This window comes from Palaemon carinicauda, chromosome 8, assembly GCF_036898095.1.
Source record: "Palaemon carinicauda isolate YSFRI2023 chromosome 8, ASM3689809v2, whole genome shotgun sequence".
In the NCBI taxonomy this organism is placed as follows: Eukaryota; Metazoa; Arthropoda; class Malacostraca; order Decapoda; family Palaemonidae; genus Palaemon; species Palaemon carinicauda.
This window is the reverse complement of record NC_090732.1, coordinates 161,188,027-161,211,150: the sequence shown is the minus strand read 5'-3', so window position 1 is coordinate 161,211,150 and position 23,124 is coordinate 161,188,027. Positions and strand designations below refer to the sequence as shown.

General features: G+C 40.6%; 1 long non-coding RNA gene and 1 pseudogene across 2 annotated transcripts in view; both read right to left on the bottom strand.

Moving 5' to 3' along the window:
• The window catches only part of LOC137645045 (uncharacterized), a 109,252-nt gene that overhangs the window by 22,761 nt on the left and 63,367 nt on the right, over positions 1–23,124 (bottom strand). The gene's annotated exons all lie outside the window — the stretch shown is intronic.
• Positions 78–21,737, bottom strand: LOC137644759 (zinc finger protein 862-like; annotated as a pseudogene).

Sequence of the window (23,124 nt, the reverse complement as noted above, 5' to 3'; positions counted from 1 at the left end):
TACAATAATTTGTTTAATACATAAAGTCCCTTTTTATGATTAACCATTAGAATAACTGGCATATTCAACTTCATATTTCAAAAGAGCAATATAACACTCTTTTGAACTTTAAACTTGATCATATTGAGATGTTCAACAAAAATATTTGAAAGAAGAACAGTTCTAACAGCCTGAGTTTGTAAAAAAAAGAATATGATAAGGTTCAGCCGGGATAATTATCCACATCCACATAGTAGCACCCACATACTGTATTATATTGGTGCTTGCACATCAACTCTATTCCTTAAAACTATGATTTTATGAGTACTGTCCTTGATAAAGTTGACAGTACTGCCATTGCATTGGTAATATCCTATTTGAAAGGTTATGAAGTGAATAAGATTAATATATCACTACTATACAGTACAGTATTCATTAATCGATTAGTAGGCATCATCGCATTATCATATTTTTCTGGTAAAATTTCACAAGATTTCACTGCACGTATCATGCGAGTTTCTTTTCTGAGACCAAATTACAATACAGTAGACTATCCTCCCCTACTCCCTTTATTAATCCCATCTTCTATTTCAATAAGAATCGTTAGTAATATTATAACCATTATGTAAACTAATGTCTAAATACAGTATGAAAGGTCCAGCTGCCATCCCACTTTTTTTATTATTTGCAAGCTTCGGTACATCAAAACTATAACAGATATGAGCTTCTGGTTAAGTACTTTATGTTCAGGAATTATTGAATTTTTCCATGATTTAAGCAGAATATATCTGCGATACAGTACTTAGAAATATTAATAATTGCTTCATTAACATGATTAGTTGTTTTGAAAAAGTTTTCTTTTTAAAAAATCATGAAAAAATAAAAAAGCATGTTTGAGGAATATATTTCATATGAATGTTGTATAGAAATGGTTAAATATTCATGGACATCCAATGATTTTGATATAAATTTTATTGGTGGAAATTTTTTATTACAAAGCTCAACTTTTAATGAGTGCAATTTTGATATTTTCTACCTACTTAGTTACATTTCCTATCATACCTAACTAAGGAATAAAAACTGAAGTCTGAATTGGAAAGTTGAATAGATTTCATTTACATACAAACATACATACACACACACACACACACATATATATATATACACATATATATATATAAAACAAATAAAATATATGTATTGCTAAAAAAATATTGAGTAATCGTCGTTAATCAATGGACAAGTTTGTCGATCTACAAAACTGAACAATAAAGATTTTTGTCTGGAAATGTTCATATTGTTATATAATTCTGTATACCATGTGAAATATATATATATATATATATATATATATATATATATATATATATATATATATATATATATATATATATATAATTACACACACAAACATGATATTTTGATTATAAAATAAATTTTTGAATATACTTACCCGGTGAATATATAATAGCTGACGTCTCCGAAGGCTCGACAGATTCCAAAAACTCGCGATCGCCATGAAGGTTGCGGGTTTGCCCACCAGCGCCGACTATCGGTCAGATACCGCATATACATGTAAACAGCCTCAGTTCTTCTCATTCCGCTGGGTCTCTATCGGGGAGGAAGGGAGGGCCTTTAATTTATATATTCACCGGGTAAGTATATTCAAAAATTTATTTTATAATCAAAATATCATTTTTAAATATTAAACTTAGCCGGTGAATATATAATAGCTGATTCACACCCATGGTGGTGGGTAGAGACCAGTATTAATACAATAAAGGCATATATGCTTAGAGTTTTTGACAGTTATATCATAACAAAACCCAAATAAGTATAGGTACCTGGTAAGGAAGCTGACTCTGACGATTACTCTGCCTTGTTAGTCCGCTTTCCTCACGAAGCCCAGCCATCCTCTCAGGATGCTGAAAGACTCCCAGGAGCTGTTATATCCAGGGCGGCAACCCATACAACAGGACCTCATCAAAACCTTTAATCTGGGCGCTCTCAAGAAATGATATTTGACCACCCGCCAAATCAAAAAGGATGCGAAAAGCTTCTTAGCCTTCCGTACAACCCAAAACAAGATTAAAAACATTTCAAGAGAAAGATTAAAAGGATATTGGAATTAAGGGAATGTAGTGGTAGAACCCTCACCCACTACTGCACTCGCTGCAACGAATGGACCCAGTGTGTAGCAGTCCTCATAAAGAGTCTGGACGTCTTTTAAGTAAAATGAAGCGAATACCGACTTGCTTCTCCAAAAGGTCGCGTCCATAATACTTCGCAGAGATCTGTTTTGCTTAAAGGCCACGGAAGTTGCTATAGCTCTTACTTCGTGCGTCTTAACCTTAAGCAAGCAACGATCTTTTTCACTCAAGTGAGAGTGAGCCTCTCGGATTAAAAATCTAATAAAATACGACAAAGCATTTTTAGACATAGGCAATGATGGCTTCTTAACTGAGCACCACAAGGCCTCAGATCCACCTCGTAAGGATTTGGTACGAGCTAAATAAAACTTAAGAGCTCTAACTGGACACAGTACTCTTTCAAGCTCGTTGCCTACGATCTCTGACAGGCAAGGTATATCAAACGACTTAGGCCAAGGACGAGAAGGCAGTTCATTTTTGGCCAAGAAACCAAGCTGAAGTGAACATGTGGCTTTATCTGTAGAAAAGCCGATGTTCCTACTGAAGGCATGGATCTCACTGACCCTTTTAGCCGAAGCCAAGCACACTAAGAAAAGCGTCTTGAGGGTGAGATCCTTCAGGGAGGCTGAATGTAATGGCTCAAACCTGTCGGACATTAGGAACCTTAGGACCACGTCTAAGTTCCATCCAGGAGTTGCCATACGACGCTCCTTAGAGGTCTCGAAGGACTTAAGGAGATCTTGGAGATCTTTATTATTGGAAAGATCTAAGCCTCTATGTCTGAATACAGAAGCCAACATGCTCCTGTAGCCCTTAATAGTGGGCGCTGAGAGGGAGAGAACATTTCTCAGATGTAGGAGAAAATCTGCAATTTGGGCTACAGAGGTACTGGAAGAGGAAATGGATGATGACTTGCACCAGTCTCTAAAGACTTCCCACTTTGACTGGTATACCTTGATGGTAGAAGCTCTCCTAGCTCTCGCAATCGCTCTGGCTGCCTCCTTCGAAAATCCTCGAGCTCTTGAGAGTCTTTCGATAGTCTGAAGGCAGTCAGACGAAGCGCGGGGAGGCTTTGATGAAGACTCCTTACGTGGGGCTGCCGTAAGAGATCCATCCTTAAAGGTAGACTCCTTCGAACGTCTACCAGCCATTGAAGTACCTCTGTGAACCACTCTCTCGCGGGCCAGAGTGGAGCAACCAATGTCAACCTGGTCCCTTTGTGAGAGGTGAACTTCTGCAGCACCTTGTTTAGGATCTTGAAAGGTGGAAAGGCATAAACGTCCAGGTGAGACCAGTCCAGCAGGAACGCGTCTATGTGGGCTGCCTCTGGATCTGGAACTGGAAAGCAGTAAGTCGAGAGCCTCTTTGTCAGAGAAGTCGCAAAAAGATCTATGGTGGGTTGACCCCATGTCATCCATAGCTTCTCGCACACAGTCTTATGCAACGTCCACTCCATGGAGATGACTTGTCCTCTTCTGCTGAGGCCGTCCGCCAAGACATTCATTTTCCTTGCACAAATCTCGCCAAAGGAGAGATGTTACTTGCCTTAAATGGAGTTCCTTCTGATCCGTGGATCAAAGACCCGAGCATTCCAGACTGTCCATTGGAGCTCCTTAACCCAAATCCGATGCATCTGAAAACAACACATGGTTTGGGTTCTTGATCACAAGAGAAAGACCTTCTCGAAGTCTGATGTTGCTGTCCCACCAAGTCAGACATGTCTAGACTGAGTTGGAGATTGGGAAAGAGATACTCTCTAAGCCCTTCTCCTTGTTCCAATGGTTTAGGTGAAATTGGAGAGGGCATAGGTTGAGTCTCCCCAGAGAGATAAACTACTCCAGCGATGAAAGAGTTCCCACGAGGCTAGTTCAAACTCTTACAGAGCAACTGTTTTTCTCTTGTAAGTGAAGGACTTTTAACAGAGCTTGTTCCATTCTTGCGGGAGACGAAAAGGCCCGAAAAAATCAGACACTGTATCTCCATTCCCAAATAAAGAATAGTCTGGGATGGGGTACTGTAAGTTACGACTTCTCTACGTTCACTATGAGACCTAGCTCCTTGGTTGGGTCTAATGTCCATTAGAGGCTCTCCAGACAGCGATATAATGACGACGCCCTGATTAGCCAGTCGTCAAAATAAAGGGAGGCTCTGAATCCTCAAAAAATGTAGAAAGCTTGCTACATTTTGCAAGGGCCTTGTAAAAACAAGAGGAGCAGGAATGAGGTCGAAGTACAGTGCTCGACATTGGTACATTACTTCCCCGTCCACAAACCTCAGATGTTGTTGAAAGTTTGGATGAATCGGGATGTGGAAGTATGCATCCTGAAGGTCGAGAGAGACCATCCAGTCGCCTTCCCTTACTGCTGCCAAGACAGATTTGGTAGTCTTCATCGTGAAGTTTGTCTTGACAATGAACACATTGAGCGCACTTACATCTTAAGTACTCCTGCAGAGAACATGGCTGCCAGATCATTGGAGCCATCCCTGATAGCCTTGTTCCTGCAGAGAACGTGGCTGTCAGATCATTGGAGCCATCCCTGATAGCCTTGTTCATGCATGACATAATTGTACAGCAAAACTTCAAACGCTCGAAAAACTCCTAACAGGAGATGGTCTAGCTCTGAAGCCGACCATAAAATCTTGGAGCGTCTCATGGCCAGGCGACGGGGAGAGTCTATGAGGCTTGAGAAGTCTCCCTAGGCAGAGGCAGGAACTCCCAAGCCGAGAACTTCTCCCGTGTCATACCAGACACTCGCTCTATAAGCCAGTTTAAAAGGAGGAAAAGCAAAGGCTGTCTCCCCCAAACTCCTCCTGGTGATCAACCAGTCGCCTTGCAAACGAAAAGCTCTCTTAGAAGAGCGAGAGAGCACTAGCTTAGAAAACAACGGCTTCGAAGTAGCTAGGCCTAGTGTAAACTCTGACGAAGGCGAACGAGGAGCAGCAGTTACAAAATGGTCCGGACAAAGATCCTTAAAAATCAGCATGATTTGTTTAAAGTCCATAGAGGGCTGAGCAGCTTTAGGCTCCTCTCCGTCTGACAAAGTCCCCAAAGGAATATCAGTAGGAGGGGGAACAGCAACTTCCTCATCTGAAGGAACCTCGTCCGACAATTGCCTAGTCTCATGAAAAGGAGAGACCTGCCGTGGTGGCAATGCTTGACAGGCTAAGTCCACACGCAAAGGAGCAGCAGTAGCAGTCAAGGAAGCGACGTCATGTCGCTGCTGAAAGGACTGACCAGCAACAACAACAGGAGTTGATGGACGCTCGACGTCAAGTCGAGACTGCCTTGACTGCCTAGACTGAGCAGTCAAAACAACCCTTGACTGCGGTGCTTGACACTCAACGTCAAAACAAGGCAACTGAGCTGGTTGGCGAACGTCCTGAACGTCAACACGAGACTGCGGCAGCGGCTGAACGTCAACACGAGGCTGCGGCAGCGGCTGAAAGTCAACACGGGACTGCAGCGAGTGAGGATCCAAGTCACAAGACTGACGTGACAAACTACCGACATTACGTTTCATAACGTCAAAAGGACGAGTAAAAGCTCGTTTGGGCGGCTGACGGCCAGAGTCTCGATCAGCGTAACGGCGAGGATCATCGTGAACCTGCTCAACGGTATACTCCTCCACAAGGGAGGCAAGCTTAGTCTGCATATCCTGCAGGACAACCCATTTAGGATCAACGGGAGTCGGGACGGGCCGAGACGATGGTAACGTCTGTGTTGGCAAAACATTGCCTTTACTGAGACTCTCGGAGCCCGTGTTACGCTTACGTTTAATCGGCGAAACAGTCTTCCGACGACTGCAAAGGGTCAGAGCTGTCCCAATGGCCACAGCCAGGACGCTGGACCTGTCCTGAAGGGACTGACTTTCGCTTCAAGGGTCTAGAAACCTTGTCGCCAAGGTTTCTTTTGCGAAAAGTCTTCGGATGACGAGGAGAACACAGTCTCACCCGTCTTATGGTAAGGGCAATCTTGCGAGAAACGTCCGATACCAAAGAGGGAACGTCTGTACGTTGGTTAAAGCCTCTCGTGCCCTTAAGTCCTACGACATTACTTCTCCCTGGTGCATGGGAGCCTGAAAGAGGTCTCGGACTAGGGGAGCGACAAGCACAAACAGACGAACCCTCGGTTGCAACACTAAATACACTTTGCGCACTTATCACTTTATCACTACGATTTTGTTTGTTTGTTTTTTTTTTTTTTTTTTTTTTTTTTGTACTTCACTGATATCGTATTTTTCAATAATTTCACATTAGGCATGAATAAAACTGATTTCTACCTGAAGCACGCAATTTTCCCTTACATCAAAAGGTTATAAATGCGAAATGAGTCGTATAATGTAAGCACATTAGTACAAAATGAAACACACATGCAAAAATCAGTAAACATATATATCGAATAAAATGGAAATATATATAAAGTTAAACAGGATCAGTGACTGGGAAGGAGACTAAACACTAGTTCACTAAAGACTACGTTTTCAATCTCTCACCGTACAGTGCCTTGGGACGAGAATAAAAACTAAAAACGTTTTATCCTCTCTCACCGTACAGAGACTTGGGACGAGAGTAAAAAACTGAATCGAGAACAACGTTACTCGCTCCCAAACTCCTTACTTGGGACGAGAATAAAGATCGGATCGTTCTCTCTTTCTCTCTCTCTCTCTCTCTCTCTCTCTTGTCACACACAAGAGAATTGTCCATTCCCCCTTCGTCAATAAACAGGTTATTTGACCAAAGGAAAAACTGAAAGGGCTAAGAAAATGAAAATTAACAAGTTCCTTTAAATTAGTATTTAAAACACTTCAGTTTGAAAGAAGAATGAACAAAACGTCAAAATCGATTTACTCTTTCTGCAAAGTGAAACCGTGATTCTCTCTTTCTCTATCGTAACGATAGAGCGCAAACTGCGTAGCATAAATAAACCAAACGTTAGTTCATCTTTGAAAAAACAGCACGAAGATTATTCAAAGAATATATTTCTTAAAATATTTTCTAAAAAATATTAATTTCATAACTCTTACAGAGCAAATGATTTAACTTAACGAAAATAAAAGTTGAATGGGCTCAACGTTGTTTAACTTCGGATTCCAAGTTAGGACCGCCTACATCTCGGACTAGGGGAGGAATAGGTAAAGGCCGCATATAAACAAAACATAAAATTTATCTTGATGTTTAGTATAAATGGAAAGCTAATCGAAGAGGCCTAATAAAGGCGGGTGAGATATAAAATATATAGAGGAAAATCTATAATTATCAACAATAATTTATAACGTGATAAAATAATTACTAAAAGCCTTAAACACACTTCCGTACACTGAGGGAAGGGTCGGCCATCTTTATGGAAAAACCAGAGATAAAAAAGCAAGGGCAAAACACTTTTCCTCTCCTTTCAAAAGCATTCCTTTTGAAGATAGTATTGAATAATCCAACACGGCGAAAGCTATAAAACCAAAACCAAGTACTTCACCAATTCGGTAGAAAACTCGGTCATAAAGCGAGTGGATTCAACTTGTCGATGGAACCGACAGAGAAGAACTGAGGCTGTTTACATGTATATGCGGTATCTGACCGATAGTCGGCGCTGGTGGGCACACCCGCAACCTTCATGGCGATCGCTCGCGAGTTTTTGGAATCTGTCGAGCCGTCGGAGACGTCAGCTATTATATATTCACCGGCTAAGTTTAATATTTAAAATGACATTTTTCCTAAACACTCCATAATAAATAACACTATAAAGGAGTAAAAATTAAATTGGAAAGCTGAATAAACTTCCTATGTATAGCATGGATAAAGTTAACAGATGTTCCCACAAAATGTTGAGAAATTGTAGCCAAGAGATGGAAATTTTGTTTTTTATATGTGAAGTAGATTTAGAGTTAATGTTTTATATAGACAGTATACTAGTTCATATTTTTACCTTTTACAAGCACCAAGTGGAAATATAAAGTACATGAAACATCAACTGCAATTATTAACACATGCAAAATTATGCATACAACATATTATTCAAGCATTCCTAAACATAGGCACAAGGTTTGACAGGCTCTCAATGCGACATTTTTCATAAATACCCCTGTATTAAATAAAGTTTTGAGAAAAGTAAAGATGGCATTGGAAAGCTGATTAAATATTCTATATAATACATACATATACCAAGGCACTTCCCCCAATTTTGGGGGTAGCCGACATCAAATAAATGAAACAAAAAAGGGGACCTCTCCTCTCTAATTTCCTCCCAGCCTGACAAGAGACTCAACCGAGTTCGGCTGGTACTGCTAGGGTGCCACAGGCCACCCTCCCCCGTTATCCACCAGAGATGAAGCTTCATAATGCTGAATCCCCTACTGCTGCTACCTCCGCGGTCATCCAAGGCACTGGAGGAAGCAGCAGGGCCCACCGGAACTGCGTCACAATCGCTCGCTATTCATTCCTATTTCTAGTACGCTCTCTTACCTTTCTCACATCTATCCTCCTATCACCAAGAGCTTCCTTCACTCCATCCATCCACCCAAACCTTGACCTTCCTCTTGTACTTCCCCCATCAACTCTTGCATTCATCACCTTCTTTAGCAGACAGCCATTTTCCATTCTCTCAACATGACCAAATCACCTCAACACATTCATATCCACTCTAGCTGCTAACTCATTTCTTACACCCGTTCTCCCCCTTACTACTTCGTTCCTAACCCTATCTACTCGAGATACACCAGCCATACTCCTTAGAAACTTCATTTCAAACACATTCAATTTCTGTCTCGCCGTCACTTTCACTCCCCACAACTCCGATCCATATATCACAGTTGGTACAATCACTTTCTCATACAGAACTCTTTACATTCATGCCCAACCCTCTTATTTTTTACTACTCCCTTAACTGCCCCCAACACTTTACATCCTTCATTCACTCTCTGATATACATCTGCTTCCACTCCACCATTTGCTGCAACAACAGACCCCAAGTACTTGAACTGATCCACCTCCTCAAAGTAACTCTCCATTTAACATGACATTCAACCTCGCACCACCTTCCCTTCTCGTACATCTCGTAACCTTACTCTTACCCACATTAACCTTCAACTTCCTTCTCTCACACACCCTTCCAAATTCTGTCACTAATCGACTAAGCTTCTCTTCCGCATCTGCAACCAGTACAGTATCATCCGCAAACAACAACTGATTTACCTCCCATTCATGTTCATTCTCATCTACCAGTTTCAATCCTCGTCCAAGCACTCAAGCATTCACCTCTCTCACCCCTCCAACATAAAAGTTAAACAACCACGGCAACATCACACATCCCTGTCTCAGCCACACTCTCGCAGGAAACCAATCGCTTACTTCATTTCCTATCCTAACACATGCTTTACTACCTTTGTAGAAACTTTTCACTGCTTGCAACAACCTTCCACCAACTCCATATAACCTCATCACATTCCACATTGCTTCCCTATTAACTCTTATCATACGCTTTCTTCAGATCCATAAACGCAACATACACCTCCTTACCTTTTGCTAAATATTTCTCGCATATCTGCCTAACTGTAAAAATCTGATTCATTCAACCCTTACCTCTTCTAAAACCACCCTGTACTTCTAAGATTGCATTCTCTGTTTTATTATTAATCCTATTAATCAGTACTCTACCATACTCTTTTCCACCTACACTCAACAAACTAATACCCCTTGAATTATAACACTCATGCACATCTCCCTTACCCTTATATAGTGGTACAATACACGCACAAACCCAATCTACTGGTACCATTGACAACACAAAACACATTAAACAACGTCACCAACCATTCAAGTACAGTCACACCCCCTTTCTTCAACGTCTCAGCTCGCACACCATCCATACCAGATGCTTTTCCTACTCTCGTTTCATCTAGCGCTCACCTCACTTCCTCTCTTGTAATCTCTCTCCCATTCTCATCTCCCATCACCGGCACATCAACACCTGCAACAGCAATTATATCTGCCTCCTTATTATCCTCAACATTCAGTAAACTTTCAAAATACTCCGCCCACCTTTTCCTTGCCTCCTCTCCTTTTAACAACCTTCCGTTTCCATATTTAACTGTCTCTTCAATTCTTAAACCAGCCTTCCTTACTCTCTTCCCTTCTTTCCAAAACTTCTTCCTATTCTCTTCATATGAATGACCCAATCCCTGACCCCACCTCAGGTCAGCTGGCCTCTTTGCCTCACTTACCTTGCGCTTTACTTCCACATTTTTCTCTCTATATCTTTCATACTTCTCTACATAATAGGTAGATAAAATCACTAGGTGTTCCCACAAAAGATTGAGTAATTGTAGCCAAAATGCATCACAGGACCTAAGCATTCAGATTACTGTAGGTTACCTCTTACAGGTAGTGGGCTGTGAAGGTCGTCCGATGCTTGAACATACACGTTTGAAATATATGCGCTACCGAGTAGTTTTTTTTAACTGTCTGGGATGTACTTATGCCCCTAACATCATGAGCTCTGGGTCTACGAACGTGTGGAGAAGAGTTCGGATTCAGGGCGCAATTTATGACCTGCTGAATCCAAGAAGATACAGTGTTCTTGGTGACTCTCCTCTTGACCTTGCCTATTATCTAAAAAGCTTGTTTGCAAGCAGGTGAGCTCATGCAGATCATATAAAATAATGCCTTAGTGCTCTTATAGTATATAGTAACTGATGATCTGGATTAAAGGATAAAGTAAGGAGACTTCAATCCAGAAGAACCCGAACCTCAGGTTTGCTACAGCCGGAGTCTGAGTCTTGAGAACAGACTCAGGGACGAAGTCGAGTGTTACTGGACCTCCATCCCCTGGTTACGGTATATCTTAGATGAGACCAAGTATTTTGCTGGTGCTCAAAGTAAGAAGGAAGGAACCTTCTTTAGAGTCAAGTTGTGGTTGGAGAACTGACTAGTGGCAAGAAGCACTCCTTTCCGAGAGCAAGGTATAAGAACCGCTCCAAGGTGGTGGTCTAACTTCTGATTGGGGACCAATGAGTTTGACCCTCTGTATGAGAAGGGAGAGTTCCATCAAGGAAAAATTTAGTCTGTTCAAAATTAAAGATGAGGCTCAAAGCCAAGTGGCATTCTGTCATGATCGAGACCATGTAGGTCTTTCCTCCAAGAGGTGCAGCAAGCTTCGCTGTTCCGGGCAGAGTTATCAAGCGCCACAAGGGCTCTTTCCTAGACCTCAATCTTAGAAAATAAGCCGCTTCACCTGATGGGAGGCAAACTATGATATACGTTACTACTTGCAAAAAGCCTTTCTAAGGGAGGTGATGTAGAATACCTCACGTCATAGGGACATGACTGATTATGGTGAACCCGGGAAAGGTTGTAGTTGCAGCTCGGGAAAGAAGAAAACAGTTCTCTCGATATCTCTGTAAGCAGGAACAGAGGATCTAGGTCCTATTCTACTTGCTGCCACTCTGGAGCTAATAGGGTCATTGACTGATCTGGCGATGCCCTTCTAGAATAAGTCTCGTGAGAGAGGTGCCTGGTTACCCGTAGTTGTTAACAGTACTCCAGAAGCTTCCAGACATGAGACGTCCCGGACTGACCTCTCGTCCACAACTCCCACCAAGGTCAAGACTTAGATGGCTAACTGAGGGAGAGAAGGACCTTCGAAGCACACTATCTGTGTCTGCCTTGACAGAATGACTGCTAGGAAGTTTCCTTGCCAGCACTGAATCAGGTTGCAGAGGGCAATTGAGTTCTCACATCCAACTACATCTTCTAATAGCTAGATGGACAGTAGTAGGGCAAAAAATATCTTTGCCTGGGTGTTCTATGCCATGCCAAGAATACCCTTGTCTGGGTATATTACCATTACCGTGCTTTCATAACAAAAACACCACACCATGACAATAAGGTAGTTGCTGGAAGAGACTAAAAGCCAACAACAATGTGCTCAAATCCTGAAAAGATAGTGTGGCAATGCTGATAGGTGTTGGAACACAGCTTAGAGGACATGCGTCACAACAGGTGAGCTCGCCCATCTTTCTTTCGATTAATCCCTCAAGAGCATCGAATGTGGTGAAGGTGGAGCCTGCATTGCAGTAATAATGTTGTGTCTGGGGTCTGAAGGAGGACTACTCCTCCTAGAGGACTCTGTTAACTAGAAAGGAATTCATGGAGTACCCGGGGGGAACACAGAAGGTACTTGGATCGGTCTGGAGACCACCTGCTAAACTGCCTTCACCCGTTCTGCAAACCAGAGTGCACCTTCCTAAAAGAAGGGGCGCTTGCACGAGTTCTTCCTTCCTTTCTCAGGTGTAACAAGGAAGGGAGAGCATGACCAGATGACCTGTTGTGTTCATCAAGGATGATCACTTTCATAGGAAGGCGAGTACACTCTACGTGAGCATCGCGAACCAGCACGCTCTTGCCATTTACTGAAGTAGGGCGTACAAATAGTGGGGTGTGTCACCACAATGGCAATCCCCACCGAGCGCAATTGCTGAACCAAAGAATGGCGAATTGAACACTGCGAGGCGAGGATTGGCTAGCACCTATATAGGTGTGGAGGTAAGGTGCCGAGCACCTGTGCTTGCTGTCTCACTGCCAAAGTATACCATGATGGTGACTGACTGCGCGCTCCCTGGTGCGAACCTGTGGTAAACGCGATGCCAAAGCATGATGCATGGCTGAATAAGTTCTTACAAACTAGCTATGAAGTTGGTGGGTGACAGAGAACACGCACAGAACTTTATCAGACTGAGGAGCTCGTCCAACCCCATTGCTAGTGCCCAGTGAATGGATGTGTAACACTGCACGAGATCGCGAGACTAGGTGTGTGCTTCCAGGCGGCATGGACCAAAGCATTTTAATTTGCCATGCCTCCCACAGGGAGGCAGCACTTGCTCATAAAGGGGGGAGTAAGGCTGCGGGATACATGATGTACAAGCAAGCCTTTCAGGAAAAAACTGGACTTCCTTTCCGAATCATCAGAAACTGGAATGAATTCTGGGCTACCTGGACAGCCAACTCCCCAGTCCAGGGACTGTGGCTGTTGACCAACTCCGAAGGGGTTGGAAAGTTCAATTGAGAGGAACAACAAGGACCACTTGACACTCAAGCAAAAGATCAACTCTTGTCAAAGTGCTCAAAAGAAGGCGAGAGGTTGTTTAGCAAGTAAACATTTCAAGTTAATCACAGTTGATTCATGCAATTAGTTGCAAGCAACTGTTTCTGTAAAGTGGTGGTGAACCCTGACCTCCAACTGCCTTCACTCCAATAAGAGTTAGTCATGTATGTCTGCATACGGATTGGTAAACACCAGAGTAGCCAGTACTCTCTAGCAGATAATGGCATTACAACGAACATCCCTAGTTGATCACTGTCAAGCAAACAATCGGTTGCCAACAATCGATCGCAAGAAACTACTTCCGTAAAACAAGAGAGACATATCTTCAATCACATTTGTCAGACAGGTAGTTATGTGTCTAAATCAGGCTACGGACCAGTAAACGCAGACAGAAAATTTCCTCTATAGAAGGTAAATTTCCTCCAATCTTACGGCAAGTCTCCCGTGACGGGTATCCTTGGGCAGAACAAAGATCTAGGCTAGGCCCAAATGGTTTGCTGCTCCCGTAATCTGATTCTAGAACATTGATAAATGTTTGCAAATGAGCCCTCCTTCCTATGACAAGTAGGACTAACCCTTAGAAAAAGCGAATATGTTTTGTATTTCTTTATTCCTGATCATCAAAACTAGCATAAGCTCCAATTGTCCCCTACATGAGTGAGCATGCGCAACTGAAGAAGCTCATGTCAGAAGCTGTAGTTGCGCATACCTTGTCAGCAAGAGAAACAAGCCCGCACACCTCGCTAAGGCTCAGTGCCTGGCTGATCTCTCTCTTATGAATATGGTAGAGGTGCTCGCCAGCGCTTGAGCAAACCCTCATCAGCGAGCAAGAGGAGCTCGTCCACACACTTCACCAATGCTCAGTGTGTGAGTTCATTCTCTAGCAAGAAAAGGTTGGAGGAGTTCACGCAGACCATCGTCAGCGAGCTCAGGCATGTGGGGCCCGAGTCTATTATCTTCCATGAATAGGTTAGAGGAGCTTGACCAGATCCTTCTTGCTCGCTGGCGAGTAGTGTCAGGGTTCGCTCATACAAATAAGTTAGAGATCGCCCAGACCCTCGTCAGCAACCTCTGCTTGCTAGCGCATAGTGTCAAGGTTCGCTCTCTTGCAAGAGAGGGTTTGTTTGCTCAAGCATGAAAAGAACACAAACACTAAGCAGCTATCCCAGAGGAGGTTGGCGAGTTATCTAGCATGCTCTAGGAGGAGGCATGAGCTCATATGGTGGCAAGCAAGGCTGAGAAAGACTCATCTGTGCTCTGACGCACAATAAGAAAAACAGGCTCTTCGCCATTAGGAGAGGAAAGCCCGAGGTGGGGCCCCAAAGGACCTGGCCTCACAAAATTTGGTGAGCTTTGTTGTGCCCGTATGGTATAAGACTGGGGCCGCAAGCGGTTGGCAGGCATCATCATCTGCAGCAATAACCCCAAACGGTTATAGCCCACAAGACTCATCGATGAGAGAGGCAGTGACTACAAGCAGTCCGCAGGCATCACAACCTGCAGCAATGACCCCAAAAGACTACTACTCATGAGATTTTTCGTACTCCGAGGGCACGATGGGAGAGGCCGTGAACACTTCACCGTCTGCAGCAATAGCCCCGAAGGGTTATAGCTTACAAGACTCGACAATGGGAGAGGCTGCGACTGGAAGCCTTTGGCAGGCATCACCATCTGCGGCAATGCCCAGATAGGGAAATGCTCTCAAGACGCTGTGTGAAACGTAACCATAATCAATTTCTGGGTTCTCCTCGATAGGATCGCTCAACTGGTAACCCCAAGGGGAACCAGTCTGCAACTGCTTTTTTTCCTTTGTCGGAGCCGCAGGAACGAAGGGTGAGCAGATTCAGTGTGTTCTGCAGCTTAGGAACAAGAACTTTATCGGTGCATTACCTACAGAGTTTCATAGGGGAAGGGTGTGGTCAACCCCTGGGGAGGCAAGTGTGTACTCCCACTGTGCCTCTAACTGTAGCACCCTCGTAAGCCATTCCCTTGTCAGGGATACCTGAACGTCCCAAGGAAGGCATGATTTGCAGCAGGCGGCAACCTGAGACTCCCACAGTAGAGGGCACTATTGCTTCACTAGGGGGAAGCAATGTTGTAGTCATTATTCTATTTTTTCATCCGAACTTGTAGAGACAACGTGGAGGAAATGAGACAACAGACTAAGAGGCCAAGACTCCTTACTCCATCATCCACCGAATCCCCCTTGGGAGGATGACCACTCGCTGAAAAAGTTGAAAGTCAATAGCCAGTTTATTAAGGGGACTATTTGCTATGATGTTCAACATAACTTTAGAAAATCAAAAATAGTTTTGTTGTTTCTATGTATGCAGAAACATATCATACATGCTCAAGAAGTTTCAGCCAATTAGTTTTACAAATAATGAAGATATAGCAGTCTTTAAATGATGACGTCATCCTGACTGCCTCATCTGCATGACTGAGTTTGACAGAATCGTCTTTGTGTGTTTATTTTTACATATATATAGCGATTTTTTCACTTATATTTCAAAATCTCGTACATCTGGCAGAGATGGAAGGACTTGGTAGAGGGTAAGTGAATGCAACTACGATCTACAAGAAGAACAGCCAGTTTACAAAGATGTATTAAAGTTATAATGCATGTGTTTATTTACTTGCAGTTCATATGTACATTGTGTTTTCACAACATCCTTGTGAACTTTATAGCAAGGCCAATGTTACCTAAGGGCATAGAAAGAACAAAGACTAGGCTGAGAGCAACAAAAACAAACCATAAAGAGAGGGGAAACATGAAAAAGAGTACAAAGTTGGAACATTCCAACTAAAACTCTGGCAACAATGTGAGGACGCTGGCAACTCATGACACCCTTATGCCAAGTGTATTAGTAAACTTGGGGTTTAAATACCTCTTTTAGGGAGCGCTCATGTAGGAATAAACAATAAAAGTACAAAGTAAGGTTATCATAATAATGATATCTTGATTTTTTTTTAAAGCAAAAAAATTTATTCTTGATTTTTTTTTTAAAGCAAAAAAAATTTATAACAAATCTTTGGAAACTCATAACTCAAAAACATACTTATTCACACTTAGGTACATTTTTTCTTGCTTATTATTGTTCAATTTTAGAGAGAAACAAATCATTGAAAAGAGGAATAAAAATAGCACTTTTGTGTAAAAGAAAATTTATTTTCCTTTCTCTTTTTTTTCATGATTATTTTACTAGACGAAGAAAATTAAGAGAAAATTCATTAAAAAAAAAGAAAATCGAAAATCTGTCTCACACAATTATTCAATTTATAAAGAAGTTTTGATGTCTGATTTTCACTACAATTGGTGTCATATTAGTTGAGAAAAATGAACCTAATTTTTTTTTAAATCATGATTTTTGCTAATAAATTAATGTTTTTTATCAAATGACTTGAAATTTTTATATGATGAAGGAATTATATATGTCTAAAACATATATAGAAATTGTGTATTTTGAATAGAAAAAAATGACAATCTTATAACAGAGTTTGTATTTTTCCTAACATACAAACCCGAATTCTTTACTATAGGAGATATTCTAGGGCGAGCTGGAAAATACGGCAGAAAAACCTTAACAAGGTCATTAACGACAGGGCAGGTAATTACCCACCTGTTAGTGGTGGGGGGACCGCCGGTCGGTAGCTGCTGTTTACCTTCAATCGGATTCTAGCTACAACTATCCTAGGGGGCGGTTATGGAGGGAAGATTTGTGAAGAATTCGGGTTTGTATGTTAGGAAAAATACAAACTCTGTTATAAGTTTGTCATTTGTTCCTACACTTGATACAAACCCTCATTCTTTACTATAGGAGACTTAGTCTTGAGGCCAGGGTGGCCAAGGAGCAGGGCTGCCGTTTTTCTACACAACACTGTGGAATACCGAGTGTTGCCATCACACAGAGCTGCCATACATTCGTAGCTGCTGGTGACGTCAAATTTCCCTCCGTTTTCTATCCCATCATGATTGGTGAAAAAAACGACAGCAATTCCAATACACAATCAACTATTGTAAAGTAGAGAGTAAAATATAGAGTTGAATAGTTATATTTAACCATATACTACCCTTAATCGATGAATATTACAAAAACCAGTAACTCCTCCTAATAACAAACGGTAATATCATATGAATAATTATAATAAAAAAACTCACCTAATATTTCTTCCTTTTAAAGTGCTTTAATGAATTGTCTGAGCTTGTTGAGCCATCGTCATCTCTATAATATACGTAATCACTTGTCATGTGGCCGTGTATAACATGGAATTCTGATATTATGAGAGTATGAATACCATTGTAATTATCTCATTCACTATTGTCCTTATTATCAAAATATCTGGACCTCCTAGTTTCCTCTTCCACATTTTAATGTCACACCATAATAATCAATTTCCCAATAATCTTTTTTATATAACTAATACTGAATGATATTGAAACAATGGTGCATCGTATACTATCGGCCTAGTCTTCATAAAGAAGGCAGCACGTGATGTTGTTGCGTTGCACTCCGATGTCAGGTAGGGTTATTAACCAGTTAATCAAAGTTCCCGCTGCATCAGGCTTTTGCTCTCTAAACTGCAAAGAGAGAGAGAGAGAGAGAGAGAGAGAGAGAGAGAGAGAGAGAGAGAGAGAGAGAGAGAGAGAACCTTACCTTATTTTTTGTTTAGGTTCCCCCAGGTCCCTCAGTGTGAGGCACCTCGTATATCCACCAGAGAGTTGCTAATGCATCTTCCGGTGTATTTTGCATCTTCCAGTCTTGGATGGTCTGGGATGCATCTTAGGTATTTATCGAGCTGATTCTTAAACACATCTACGCTCACTCCTGATATGTTTCTTAGATGAGCTGGCAGCACATTAAATAGTCGCTGCATTATCGATGCTGGTGCGTAGTGGATTAATGTCCTGTGCGCCTTTCTCAGTTTACCTGGAATGCTTTTTGGCACTATTAATCTACCTCGGCTTGCTCTTTCTGATATTTTAAGCTCCATGATGTTTTCAGCAATTCCTTCTATTTGCTTCCATGCTTGTATTATCATGTAGCGTTCTCTTCTCCTTTCTAGACTGTATAGTTTTAAAAATTGCAGTCTTTCCCAGTAGTCAAGGTCCTTAACTTCTTCTATTCTAGCAGTATAGGACCTTTGTACACTCTATTTGCGCAATATCGTTTTGGTAGTGTGGGTACCATATCACATTGCAGTACTCGAGTGTACTACGCACAAGTTTTGTAAAGCATAATCATGTGTCAGCTTTTCTTGTTTTAAAGTGTCTGAATAACATTCCCATTTTTGCTTTACATTTAGCCAACAGTGTTGCTATTTGGTCGTTGCATAACATATTCCTATTTAAAATTACACCAAGGTCTTTAATTGCTTCCTTGTTTGTGATTGTCTCATTATTAGGTCCCTTGTATGCATACACCATTCCTTCTCTGTTTCCATAATTTAATTGATTCGAATTTATCGGAGTTAAATACCATCCTATTTATCTCCGCCCATTCATATATTTTGTTTAGATCTCTTTGTAGTGAGTTCCTATCTTCATCACAAGTAATCTTCTCTACTTATTCTTGTGTCATCGGCGAAACTTCTCACTACGGAGTTTTCAACATCACAGTCTATGTCTGAAATCATAATAACAAATAGCAGTGCAGCTAATACCGTACCTTGGGGCACACCAGATATTACCTGGGCTTCATCTGATTTCTCGTCATTTGCAACCACTATCTGTTTTCTGTTTTGCAGGAATTCTTTTACCCATTTTCCTATCTTTCCCACAATATTATGCTTTCTCATTTTTTTCTCCAATATGTTATGGTCTACCTTGTCAAAGGCTTTTGCAAAATCTAGATAGATCACATCTGTGTCTTTTTCATTATCATATTATTGTATGTTTTCATAGTGTGCTATCAGTTGGGTCTGTGTACTTTTTCCAGGTACGAAACCGTGTTGACCCATATTAAACAAATCATTTTTGACCAAATGGTTCATTATTTTCTTTTTTATTACCCTGTCATACACTTTCATAATATGTGATGTTAGACTAACAGGTCTATAATTGCTTGCCTCTAGTCTTGATCCACTTTTGAAGATAGGGGTTATATAAGCTAATTTATGTTTAACATATATCTCGCTCATATCTACACTCTGTCTTAGCAGTATTGCAAGTGGCTTCGCGATAGTGTTTGCAGTTTTTTTTAACAAAATCGCTGGAACTCCATCTGGTCCGGCTGCCGATCCATTTTTAATTTCGTTTATAGCCGTGACAATATCTGCTTCATTAATATCTAATCCGTTAGATATTCGACATTTTCTTCTCTCATTTCTGTTTCATTATTCTCATTCGCAATTCTTGGCGTGAACTCACTCTTATATTTTTCTGCTAATATGTTGCAGAGAGAGAGAGAGAGAGAGAGAGAGAGAGAGAGAGAGAGAGAAATATGCGAGGGGTTGGCTGTAAAAGAAAAAGGAAGGGGAGACTGCACTAAATACTTGAAGGGCATGCAGAATTCACCATTTATATTATAACTGACAACTTTATTTTACTGAGCACAGCAACTATATGCTGTTTACACACATTTCAATAACTGCGTTAGTGTTATTAAGTAACAAAATTGTACTAATTGTACCCCAAAATCAAAGAATGTTTGAAGTATGTACTCTATAGTACATACAGCATATACAATACAAAACTTCAAATAAACTTGAAAAATTTAAACTGCATTTTTATACTTAACATCTATCTCCAATTTAAAAAATATTCATTACATTTTCTGATGGTTGGAAGTTGTAGCAACACCCCTGTTCTTTTACAGATTCAGAAATATATGTGAGTACTTTAACGGAGTCAATACTAAGGCTGTTTCTTACATCTGTTTTAATGAGGTTTAATTTAGAAAACAATCTTTCTGCATCTGTATTTGTTACAGGTAAAGCCAATATATTCAGGGCAAATGTGGCGACATTTTTGAACAAATATGTATTATCAATTTATAGGACCCAAGTTTTAGGTAGAAATCAACAGGTTTGCCAGTTTGTGGAGTGGTCTAAGGGTATGAGAGTGCTGTCAAGGTGTCTCCATTCATTGTCTAGGGTTTGCAGATCACCACCATACAGTCGAGGTACCTTTGCGACAAGAGGGGCGAGGGATGGCATTACATCTCTAGTGGTTGGAACTAAAACCTTTTCTTGATTAAACAGCGAAGCCATTTGCCAAAATTCATCCTGTAACTGAAACCTCTTTTTTATTTCTTCACACAGCTTTATCATGAACAATCTGCATCTCCTCCTGATATCAGCGACCATATCTACGTTTTTATAGTATATCCTCTCTTTGCAGTAGCGTATGAACTGAATCCCCTAAATAAATGTTGCTGAGTAGTATATGGTTCACTTCCTGGCTTGGATCAAAATGTTCTAATTTTGATTTGTTAATAATTTCCTTACGACAGAAATATTGGATAGTATTTTTATAAAGCCTGTTAACATGAAAATGAAATAAATATATTGTTGGTGTCTCCCTTTGAAACAAGATTGAAATTATTGCAAAAAGGCAAAATAAAGTTTAAAAAATTTAAATATATATATTTTGAGGGATCGTTGAGATCATTTACTATTAGGTTAATGGACCTAAGCTTCTCTACTCCTTCTATACTTACAAAGTACTGCTTCAAAGCCTCCCACTGCTCCAAGACCCTTTCTACTGCTTGGTGGAGACTTAGCCATCGCGTCTGTGATACATGAAGTTTGTGGGGTTTTAGAGAGAAAAGTTTCTGAAATTGCAGAAATTCATATTTACGTTTGGCACTGTGAGAAAAGTGAGTGTAAATGTTCCTCAGCAAGTCCTCGCACTGCCCGGGAAGCCCTTTGGAAGCCTCTGAGGCACAAAGATGTATGGAATGGCAAATGCACTTGAAAATTTTTAGGTCTGGAAGGTGTTGCCTCAACCTGCTGGACAGAGAGTTGTATGCCCCCATTATATTTGAGGCCCCATCCGCTGCCAAACCTACCAAATTATTTAATGGAATGTTATTTGATTTTAAGATATGCATAATCATTTCAAATAATAACTCTTCACTGGAGCCTACATTTGAGGAATGGTTTTCATATACATTAATCAAATCTAGCAACCTGGTCTTTAAAGTTCCTTCATGTGAATCAAAATATTTCACAAGCACTGACAAACATTTGGTGGTACTTACATCAGTTGTCTCGTCTATCACTAATGAAAATTAATTATTCCTAAGCTGTGAGACATCATCATCATGGATTTTATTACCAAATTGCTTAACCATTTCGCTGCACTTTGATCTTTTCATGTGCAGGGATTGTGCTATTTCAGAGTCGGGAAACATTTTCCTGCACAGTTCAGTGAAATGGTCCGCCAAAAGAAATGGGAGGTTATGTTCCGCGATGAAGCAAAGCATCAAAATCTTTGCTATTGCAATAGACCGATCCAAATCCTGGTGGCGTGGAGGAGGAACATTTTCTCTAGCCATGTTAGCACCATGAATTTTGCTCTCCTGAAATAGGAGGGATATTATATTTAAACAAAATTAATTCTAAAAATAAGTGGCAAGTATGATTCACCAAGTGTTATAAAATATTGTCCACTACGTCATTAAACCATGCAATAGTTCTATTATAAAAAAAATACCTAATGTTGAGTTAACTGTGCCTTCTCCTGGGTAACAGTCCATAACTTTACAATACCGTCACTCATTATGATTTTTAAGGGAATTTGGATTCCACGCAACATAATATACGATACTATATATATTTATATATATATATATATATATATATATATATATATATATATATATATATATATATATATATATATATATATACTGTATACACAGTACTTACCATGTGCCTCTTTATTGTGGTTAGTCCAGCATCAAATGTTTTCTGACATTTATTACAAAATGCCTTGGTGTCGTCACCATCCACTCTGAACAACCAAGGCTGAAAATCCCTCTATCCGAGCCACTCACCTCTCAGCTTCCGGTTATTCGACATAACACTAAAGGAAAAAAATTATTTCGTTTTCAATCTGTAGTAGTTATACCCACTTTTGTTATGTTTCATGAGCACTATGAACACGTTAAAAACAGACCGCATTTTACTATCACCGATTAATACTTACCAACTTGTAAAAAGTGGATGTTGGTAACCTCAAAGACCTATTATCAACTACGTGGGTTAGACCGATACTCCTTTAACCATCAAAACAGATGAGGAATTAAGTTCCCTCGTTGGCTCTGCTACGTTATCACTTCTCACCTTGTAGTGTTACACATTATTTTGTTGTATTAGTATCCTATAGGATAATGAAACCCTACAGTATTTAAATAAAATACTTTATTAAAAAAGTAAACTCCTGGCAAGGGGAAATAAGCTTTATTTCAAATGTAGATCTTTATTCTAAATGACTTGGAATTATCCACGTCATATTAAAACCTAAAGTTACACTGATTTCAAGTATTTAGCATTATTTTGATGAATTTACATAAATCAACATATTTTACCATAATTTTTTTCATATTTTTCTTCCTATTCATGCACTGATTCATGCTTCAAGTGAAGGACTGTGGATGTAGAAAAAATTCTACAGTCAGTTGCTAGAGGTCACAATATTTCTACAGTACCAGACGAAATTCCACGAAATGGCAACCTTGCCAAGGAGTTCCCTATTCCTAGGGAAGATTGTCCTCAGACTAGACTTTTTTTAAGCAACAATCTTCCGTTAATCTTCTTTCTTTGTAGATCCCCATAATCTCAGCACGACTGAAGGTTTGTAGCTTCGAGGAAACAATGTTTCAGGATGAAGTGGGTCAAGAACATTCGATTCGGACCCCTTCAAACTTGGGATTTTCCCAACCTTGCAAAGGGGAAACC